This window comes from Olea europaea, chromosome 9 (genome assembly GCF_002742605.1).
Source record: "Olea europaea var. sylvestris chromosome 9, O_europaea_v1, whole genome shotgun sequence".
Classification (NCBI taxonomy): Eukaryota; Viridiplantae; Streptophyta; class Magnoliopsida; order Lamiales; family Oleaceae; genus Olea; species Olea europaea.
The window spans coordinates 5,952,322-5,963,639 of NC_036245.1; positions in this window are offsets into that span (position 1 = coordinate 5,952,322).

The following is an 11,318-nucleotide window of genomic DNA, read 5'->3' on the forward strand; positions in this document are numbered from 1 at the left end:
AGCTTCTCCAAGGCTCTCCTCATAGAGATCATTTGCTGGTCGTTTGTCTGGTTTTGATCTTGCCATCTTAGGAATTGGGCGGAGTATCAGTCTCATAGGGGCGGGTATGCGATTGGTTTCTGGTACTAGAACTACGACTCATGACTGTCGTGTTTTTTTTGTGGGGAGAATGGGGCTATTTTTCACTATACATGGGCCCTCCTTCTAGCGCCAAACTGTTGACATCAAAATTTATAAAGATTAATCTCGAGTCAACTTTAAAAAAAAGGCAATCTTCCTTTATTATGAAAAAGACCAAAAATGTATGTTTAGAAGACTAAATTGTGTAATGTGTTTACAAGAAAGTTCACTTGTCCTTAAGAGAACCATTTTCCTACTATTTATATATGACTCCAGCCAAAATTACATCAAATCAATCAAATCAGTTACAGGACCGAGCTTGAAAGTCGAGTTACCAAATTTTCTTGTAATTAGTTGACGAGGTCGGTTGTCATGTGCTGATGTTCTTCTTAGATAATGATGGCCTGCAAGAGGTTAGAGATTCAGGGCCTTAGATTGATGGCTTTGGACGGTGATGACATCACCATCTACAAGTGTATGTGATTGAGAGGGTAGTATGACAAGAGGAAATCATTATGTCTCTTGAGACCACGACGGTAGTATACCGAGCTGAAGTGTATTGCCAAACTCACATCTGCTTGAGGTGGGGCCTGTAAATGACTCTTATGAGCCCAGAGTTTGGTGGTCAACAAAATATTTTAGGATGTTCTAAAGGAGAAAGTGTCGTGCTGTTGTTGAAGTTGGAGAAACTTTGTATAACAAAGAGCTTGACCAGCAAGTTACACTTGAAACAATTCTTGTATTCTTACTAAATGTCTGAAGGTATACTATTAGATGATCGCTTAACTATTTTTAAAGAAATCATGGCTGATTTGGGCATTGGAGAATACGTACGATGAGGAGGACTTGGCATTGATATTATTGTGTTCGCTGTCGCTATCATATGTGACTTTAGAGATATATTCTTCATGGTCGAGATACTCTCACAATGGATGAGGTCTATGATGTTTTATTGTCCAATGAAAAGATGAGGCATCTTGCAAATGGATTTGGAAGTTGAGTTGAAGGTCTTGTTGTTCGTGGGAGAAATCAAGATAGGAGTTTTGGTATGAATATGAGGTCAGATCAATATCCAGACATGCAAAGAAAGCATGTTGTTACTTTAAAAAAAAAAAGGGTATATTAGAGTCGATTGATATTCATTGAAAAACAAAAATAAAGTTGTTGGTGGTATTGATAAAGGAAAGTAACCTACTAACACGACGGAGGCTGATGTTGTGGAAAATGGGCAAAGTGAATGAGGGCTTTTTATGATTTCTAACATAGGTTCAAACTTTGTGAGGAATGGGTTCTTGACTCGGTATGTACATTCCATATCCCAACAAGGACTATTTACAACATACGATGGAGCTTTGAAAGGTGCAGTGATTTTGGGAAACAATGCGCCTCGCAAAATTAGTAGAGTTGATACAGTCAGAATTAGAATATTCGATTGTGCTATTAGAACACTTAGGGGGTGTATTAAATTGGGACTTTCAAAAATTTTGATAGAATTTTTTTAAGTGATGACTTCTATGGACTTTGTGGATCTCTTATAGATTTGTGTGAAATTAGTGAAAGACTTTAGTAGACTTTCATGAACTTTCATTTTAAAATTTTTAGAGACTTCTGTAGAATTCAAAAGACTTTTGAAGAATTTCATTTGAAATAAAATTCATATGAATTTAGTATAGTGGTGTGAAATTCTCACATACGAAGTGTTGGTACCCACAATTCCCCTTTTCCTTCCCCTTCTTCTAACCATATAATAAAAAAAAATTAAAAGAATACAAAAATTAAGACCTTAATTAAATAAGTAATAATCAAAATTATGCATATATATAAAAGATAAACAATAAATTTAATCTTTAATATTATTAATATAATATACTTTTAAAAATAAATAAAAATCAGTTTATTTAAATTTAATTATAAATTTTTCATATAAAATTTTATAATTTAATAAAAAATAGATATTTTTTACAAAAAAAATGAATGAAAAAAAGTTACAAGAATCTAATTTAATTTTTCATAAAAAATAGAGATAAACAATAGAGAAAGAGAGAGAGAAAGATAAATAGAAAAAATATAATCAAAAGAAAAAATCATAAATTTTAATCATACATGTCCGCGGAAGGAAAAAGGAAAGAAAGATTGAAAAAAAATTGTGAAAGTCACCCAAAATCTCGTGATTAAAGAAAGACAAGTTTTAAGATTTTATATGAGTACTTTCTGCTTAAAAGTCATGCTCTAGAAGTCGTTAGAATTTGAATAACCCAAAACTTATAAAAACTTCTAAAAAAATTTAATTAAATACACCGTAACTTTTAGAGAGTTTTTAAAAATCCATAAAAGTTTCAATTGAATACACCATGATTTTTAGAGATTTTTTAAAAGTCTATAAAAGTCTCAATTGAATACATTAATACTTTTAAAGAGACTAAAAAAGACTCAATTGCATATCCCTAAACTTTTTAAATCTCAAAACATCATTAAAAGTCTTGATTGAATACACCCCCTTTACAATGTAAAGTAGGTTCCAAAACTAAAGTGAAAAATCTCATATCTTTAATTACACTTGATTCAAAGGATCATAAATAAACTAGTGAAAGTGAAGTTTTGAAGGTTAATTGAGAAGTCTTGTAGTCATGAAGGGATAGAAAAATTTTACACAGTTGTACATTTTGCATGGTTCCACAGTTTCAGTGGATGCAATAGTTTCTACTTTTTCTTTGACTGATGAAGAAGATACAAAACTTTGACATATGTGGCTTGGGCATATGAGAAAGATAGATATGGTAGAGCTAAGTAGAAGGGACTTCTTGATGGACGGAATACAAGTAAGATGAAGTTTTGTGAGCAATGTATCTTTAAAAAACAGAATCTAGTCAGATTCACTAAAAGAAAACACCATGAAGGAAAACATTTGAATATATCCATTTGGATCTTTAGGGAGCATCTAGGGTGTCTTCAAAAGAAGGCGCTTATTACTTGTTAACGGTGATTGATAACTTCTTCAGGAAAGTTTAGGAATTATTCTTAAAACAGAAGAATGATGTGTTTGGGACCTTCAAGGAGTTGAAAACATTCATAGAAAAGTAGATTGGAAAGCAGTGAAGTGTCTACGCACAGATAATAAGTTCGAGTTTTATTCAGATGAATGCAATAGCTTTGAAAGAGCTGAAAGCATCTTGAGATACTTAATAATACCTGAAGGGCTATGATATGATAAACCTTCTTGTTATTTTGATTGAAAATATTTAGGTGTCCGCTTATGTTCATGTGGATAATGGAAAATTGGATCCTAGGTCCAAATAATGTATTTTTCTTTAGTATAAATCAAGTGTGAAGGGTTATAAATTGTGGTGTCACAAGACAAGAAAGATGGTGGTTAGTAAAGATGTAGAATTTGACAAACTTGTTTGGTACATGGTTCACCTCGTGGGGTATCTAGCAAAACTGAGGAGTAAAATCATTCAACTCGGGTGTAGTTTGAAATTGGTCCATGGGGACAATTAGAGGTTTTAAAATAGTCTACTACAGATCAGTCTAGTTCAGAGCTGATAGATATTAATACTTTGCCTACATGACCAACAACACCACAGTATTCAACTGCTAAGGATAGAACTTGCACACAAATTAAACCTCCATAGAATTATGGAAAAGCAGACTTGTTAGCTTATGCATTGAGTGTGGCTGAAAATATTGATTTCTCTGAGGAGCTTGCTATATATTTAGAGACAGTCAGTTGCAGTAATTCTAGCAAATTGATTGCTATACAGAATGAGATTGAGTCATTAAATAAAAACAGTACTTGGGACTTGGTAAAATAACCTAATGATAAAAAGGGTTGTTTGTTGCAAGTGGATGTTCAAAAGGAAGTAATGTACATCAGGGATTGAAAATATTATGTATAAGGCCAGAGTGGTAGCAAAGGGCTACAATCAGATTCCAGATGTTGACTTCACAGATATATTCTCACCAGTTGTAAAGCACAATTCAATCCGGGCTCTAATTCAGATAGTTGCAAAGAATGATTCAAAATTTGAGCAAATGGATATCAAGACAGTATTCTTGCATAGAGAACTTAAGGAAAACATTTAAATGCAACAACCAGAGGGTTTTCATAGTTTCTAGAAAGGAAGACTATATGTGCTTGTTGAAAAAGTTCTTGTTTGTTGAAAAAGTTCTTGTATAAACTAAAGTAGCCGCTGAAGCAGTGGTATAAAAGGTTCAATTCATTCACAACTACTCATAATTTCATTAGAAGTAACTATGATATTTGTGTGTACTTCAGAAATGAAGATTGCTGATCAATCATAAATTTGTTATTATATATTTTTGATATGCTCATAGCAGCTAAAGATAAAGCTAATATCAGAAATGTGAAATCTCAACTAAGGAGTTTGAGATGAAAGATTTGGGTGTAAGAAAGAAAATTCTTGGTGTGAAAATTTTTAGGGATAGAAAGGCTAGTAGATCATATTTGAGTCAGAAGGGATACATTGAGAAGGTACTATAAATGTTCAATATGCTGAATGTTAAGACTGTTAGTACTCCCTTAGCCGCCCACATCAAATTATCATCTGGATTGTCTTCTTAATCAGATGAAGACATTGATTATACGTCTCCAATTCCTTATTCTAGCGTAGTTGGTTCGTTTATGTATACTATAGTTTGTACAGGACCAGATTTGACACATGCAGTTAGTAGGTACATGGCAAATCCTGACAAGGAACATTGGAAAGCAGTGCGATAGATATTTAGATACATGAGGGGCTCTACTAATGCTTGCTTGCATTTTGGTAGAAATATAAATGAGTCATTGGGTACATGGATTCAAATTAGGTAGGAGATATTGATAAGAGGAGATTACTTACAAGGTATCGTTGGAGATTGTGCCATCAGTTGGAAAGCTACTTTACAAAATATAGTATCTTTGTTTACAGTAGAGGCAGAGTACATGGCGATTATAAAAGCATGTAAGGAGGGTACGTGGTTGAAAAGATTGATTGGTGAAATTAGTGAATATTTGCAAATTTTTACAATGTATTGTGATAGTCAAAGTGCTATTTTTCTTATTAAGAATTAGATATTCCATAAGAGGACTAAGTTCATTGACGTGAGATACCATTTTGTAGATGATGTGATTGCTTATGGTGATATTGTAGTGAGTAGAACCCATCTTGGGCTCGCGTCTCATCAATAATTACATTTTTTTAATAGCAATGTAATTGATAGGTAAATTTGTAAGAAAGGGCAAAAGTAAGGAAATTATAATTTTTTAAAGACCTTGCTCCTTTTTTCAAGCTTGAAACATGTTAGGATTAAAAATAGAAACATAATTGTAATTCTACATTCGCCACCTGCAATTGCACATTTGAAGACATTTCTGGCCTTCATTTTCTTGAAGCCATTGATTGTTATAAACATGTGGCTTCATTCGGGTTGTAATATTTCCTAGGCCACATGAGGCATCTCGATCTTGAAAATTTTCAACATAAATGTCTCCATTTATATTGGACATAGAGCTCTAGATCTTGGGGTTCATAATCTTTAAAATACATCAACTTTTTATATGGAATATATTTTCATGAGTCTAGATCGAACTTTCTAGCCTAATTATTTACATGAACAAATGGTTGCACCCATGGCATCAAGAAAAATTATGAAATCACTCCTCTTTACAATTCTCTTTTAATGTCATTGCTCGTGATTGCATCTTGCATTAAAAATGTTCGAGATTATTCCTCCTACTCATAAATTTGACATATTTATTTGACAAATAATCGTGACTTTTAATATAAGTTAATTTAACGCTCAATATGTATTTCATCAAAATCACAGGAGAGTTTGTTATAAACACTTGAGATCCATAAGATATTAAGTGTTGGATTGACTTAAATTAAATGTCATAATTATTTGTCAAATAAGTACGAAATTTATGAATAGAAAGAACATAAATGTTATGGCTCATGATTACATCTTACAATATGGTACTAGTCATATATTTGAACATTTTTTAGTCAAGTCTAAAAAATATATTACCCTAGACGCTACATAAATCGAGATGCAGTCCCTAAAAGCACCTCGACATTAAATTCTATTATTACAAATACAAGTTGAAAGATAACACAGAAGAGAATACTGAAAGTGAAAGAAAAATAAAAGTGAATACTTTGAAAGTTTAATCCTCGAAGAAGGCCTATTTATAGGCCAAAAATCAGGTAAAAATAAAAAATAAAAAAAATAAATTCGCAAGTGACTTATAACCAGTTTTCCCCCTTCAAAAGTGACTTATGCAAGGTTTTATTCTGATGGAATAATAAGTCATTAAATATCGCGTACGATACTTTTAAAATGATAACCAATTTTAGTATTTTGTAAACAATCATAATGATCCTTGTCCAATTTTTAAGAGAACATCTGAATTTGCCATTTACTCAAATTCTACATTAATATAGTTTGATCAAACTAATTAATAAATGTCACTTAGAGATTTACTAATTTTTTTATTTTTTTTTTAATATCCAAGCTTCTATTCTTATTTATTTATATGTAAATTGAGCGGTTATTTACTTAATTTGTGTAAATTATGTTAATTATAGGCAAAATCTCAACTTGAATACAATTAGTGTGAAATTTGGACTTAATTGGAGTTGATTTGAAGCAATTGAAGATTACCAGATTCCAAGTGATCAATTGGAAGTAATGATATAGCATTTAGTAAAAATTCATAAATTTCAGAAGTTAAATTCGATATTTAGAAAGTGTGAGGATTAAATTGCGAGCTTTTGGAACTTGCCTTGATTCAATTATTGATGATTTTCGATTGAAGATTATTTAATTGTAAATATTAGAAAATAAATGACCAAAATTACCTGAGAAAACGAGTCCAACTAAACAAGGGAATTGTTTCCTTTTTTCCCCAATTCTTTGAGTAAACCAATTTGAATAAGGATTTTGCCTAAATTTTTCTCTATAAATACATGTTTTAATTCAACAATTGAAAGAATGCTTGTAGAACTTTATTCTACATATATATTCAAATCAAGACTTGGGATTTTCATTACACACACACACACACACACACACACACACACAAGTCAAAGGGATATCTTGAGACACAATCTATATCAATCACAAGAAAAGAAAGCTCAAAAAAAGGAAGGAATTAAGTAAACAATCAAGAAACAAGTACTTCAAGATTTTATAAGAAGAATGTAAAATCTTGATGCAAGATCTTCACTTTTTCCCTTGTTTCTTAAAACTCAGCCGTGTACTTTATTTCGTTCTTGTATATTTCTTCTCCAATGACGTGTAATTAAATAACTAGTTAGTATGAATTATTGTAATAATTTGTTCTGAACCTTATGTATAGTTAAAAAGTTTTAAATCTCCAATTAATTGTGTGAATTATTTTTATTTATATTCTTTTAATGCTTGAATTTATTGGCTACTAATTCATTGATTTATGAGCGATAATTACATTGAGATGCGGATTATTTGTTTAGTTCACATAGTAAAAGTCAATAACAATTAGTATAAAAGTGTAGAGATACCTTTTCTAATCAGTGTGGTTGTTACATGGATTCTTAAATATATAAGGCATTTAACTAAATGTATATCGGGATTCACATAGAAATATAGAATTGATTTAGTTAGATAAAATCAATTTGAACTTCAAAGAGAGATAAATTGAGTACGTTAACACTTAAATTATCATTAAAAAATCGTCTTTTATTATTTTATTATATTTAAAATAAGAAAAACCACAAAAAATAACTAATTCTATTTTTTTTTAATCAAATTTGAGTTAGAAATAATTTAACTAACAGTTGATAGTAATTGTCGTGAGAACGATAATTTGAATTGAACTCTTAGATCCACTTTATTACTTGTTCGATCTGTACACCTATGGAATATAAAATTGACGGCAAGTTTTTGGTACCTTTGTTGCGGACTATTTTTTCATAGTATTGATTTAAATTATTTCTTTCTTTTGTTAAGTTTTTTTTCTTCTTGTTTTCAGTTGATTTATTTGTTTTTCTTTATTTCAGAAATAGGAAAAGCGAAATAGCAAGAGAGCCGCAAAAATATACAATGATTGTTCCCAACTTAGATGAAGATGATATGTTTATAAGAGATTTCTTCTTCTCGCAACGTAAAAGATTGAGATACAATCTTTCTATTGTACTTGATAATGATTGCTTGCCAAATAGATTAAATATCAAATCTATTATTTTTATGAGAGGAGACGACTTGTGAATATTGTGCGGCGTTACACTATACTAAAAATTGTTTGTTATTGACAATTCCGGATGAAGTAAGGAAAGCAATCTTTGATCCATATGAAGAAAAAGTTGATGATAATGACATACATATGAGAGATGTCTTCACCATGCAATAATAAAAAGAGATTGAAGATGAAACAATTCCGGATAAGTCAAGTAATATGATTTTGGAGGATCTCTTTGTCAATCAACAACTAAAGAAAAAGAACATGTAGAAATCAAGGAATTAATCAAAAAGGAACCAAACTAATAGCTGGTATTCAAAATAGATGGAATTAGCATGCAAATCTCCAACTTCATTAATTTTGTGATTAAAGTCGATAAAGATATTAAAGTATTTTTAGTTAAGTTTGAATCAAGTAATTTAAACAAGTCATACCATACTCCAAAGGAAAAGGTAATATTTTGAAAGATGTGTGAAGTGTCGTGCAAATTAATATAAGTAAGTTAAACAAGACCTCCAAAGCCCTATTCAAAGTATCATGAAAAACCATTGTCCAAATTCAAGCTTGAGACTATAAATCAAGAACTAACGGGAGGCAACTCTGCCCATAGGCTGCTTGCGACTTTGAAGACAAAATGGCCGGATGTGATTGACTTCTTTTCGCAATGGCGCTGTCGAGATTCACGCTTCGCACACTCATTGGAAGCCAGACCCATTTGGGAACTTTCCCAAAAATGACTGTCTGTACGCAACGGGGGAGTTACTTTCCTTAGTCCCAGAAGCGACGAAACTATCTTCCCTTCCAAAAAGATCGAATGAACTGGGACACCCAGACCTTTTGCGGAAGTAAACCATGCCGAAATTCCTTTTGTTGCATGCTCAGGTAGGTAGGTAATGTTTAGAAGGAGTCCAATCCTTCGACTTGCTATTTCACTTATCCTTTTGACCTAATCTTTAAAGGTTCATAGTCCCGAAGCCCTCTCTGTCGGGGGGCTTAGGCTTGGTGGTGTAGTGGTGGGAAAGTTCTCATATTCAAGATTCAAGGGTAAACGTGAAGAATGGGACCTCCAGGAGTCAGCCAAAAAGAAAGATCACCAAAAGTAACATGGACCGCGGATGGTGGCCCAGCGATGTTATCGTCGAAATAGTGTAGCTAAGCAAACTTCTAAATGCACGGAATCCACTGTTGGGGTAGGATGGATGAAGCCAATGATGTCCCCTAATTTTCTAACTTTAAACTTAACTTTTTTGTCATGCATTATTTATAGAATTTAGAATTGTATTTTAAACGTAATTTACTTTTTCGATCAAAATAAATAAATAAATAAATAAAATTCTTTGACTGCGGTCAACTGTGGGTTGTAGGCCGCGGGCCAGTCTCCCAACTATTATTCAAATGAATAAATAAATAACTTTTACTTTCTCTTCTTTCTTCTTTTACATCTTTTAAAAACATAACATATATGAAAACTGTGTACCCCCAACACATAAAGGGACATGTTGGAAGATAAATTACAATCAACTATAGACAAAGAACCTTTAAACTGTAGACAGCACAATTAAGAGAAAGCAATAGCCACTACATACCAGTGTTGTCATGAATGTCATTGCACACATCATTTCATCATTTTTTGTGATGTCTGCTTTCACAAAAGGACAAGGAAACCTAACAAGATATACACATGAAGCCTGTGTGCTTGACAAGTGATCAAACTCAGTGTTCTCTGGTACAAATCAACAATCAGTAGCACCAAAAACATGGAAACATAGAAAAATACAAAAGAAAAAAGTCCACATAAATAACCTTTAAACTGTAGACAGCACAATTAAGAGAAAGCAACAGCCACTACATACCAGTGTTGTCTTGAATGTCATTGCACACGTTATTTCATCATTTTTTGTGATGTCTGCTTTCACAAAAGGACAAGGAAACCTAACAAGATATACACATGAAGCCTGTGTGCTTGACAAGTTATCAAACTCAGTGTTCTCTGGTACAAATCAACAATCAGTAGCACCAAAAACATGGAAACATTGAAAAATGCAAAAGAAAAAAGTCCACATAAAAAGATACTTTTCATCCCATCATGATAACTTCCTTCACATATCTCAAATGATGCTCAGTTAAAGTAGCAGACTAATAGATGATTCAGCATAACAAGACTTAAAGCACATAAAATGACTCGCAAATTCGTGAAAAAACGTACAGGATTGGAATTCCAACTCATAATGTTATATCAGCAATCAATCATGTGTGTCTAGAACATAATTATGCTCCTTTTTGACATGTTACTTTCTAATGGTGTAGAATAAAAGCGAAAGGTGATTCAACATCCACTACAGAAGAGGCACACGAAAGTTGTTGATATGCATATAATTTAGCATTCTCTTTAACTCTCCTAAAGAATCTCAGAAACTATAACTCAAGCCCATGATTGACAACCATTATTTGAAAATTCTACACATTCATTTTCAAATCACACAATAAAATATCTGCATGTAAACCTAAAATTTTTCCATACTTTTTAACCACATATTTTCCTAAAAATCATTATTCAAAACATTATTTTTCCTAAATAATGGCCATCAAACAAGGGCTAGATATAGCTGAAATAGAGACATCTAAAATAACTTCAAAATTAAGGAAGATCAGGGAATAACACAAACCGAAATTAGGCTTAGCAGCTTCAAATAATCAGAAAAACCGTGTTTTTCAGAACGCAAAAGAATGCTCTGAACCCATCCAAACGTGCAGATATCATTGCTTAGAAGCTTCAAATTGTTCCCAACAGCATTTTATTGAGTACAAGATATTTATCAATTATATAATCACAGCACAGCAATCGTTGAAAATAACATCCGGTGAAAGATGTAGACTTTCAGACTATCAAAAAAGATCTAAGAATAGTAGTAGAGTCCATACAGAGATGGACTCAAGCACATCTAGCAGGCAATGGACAAAATTTTATTTCTTTTTTTCT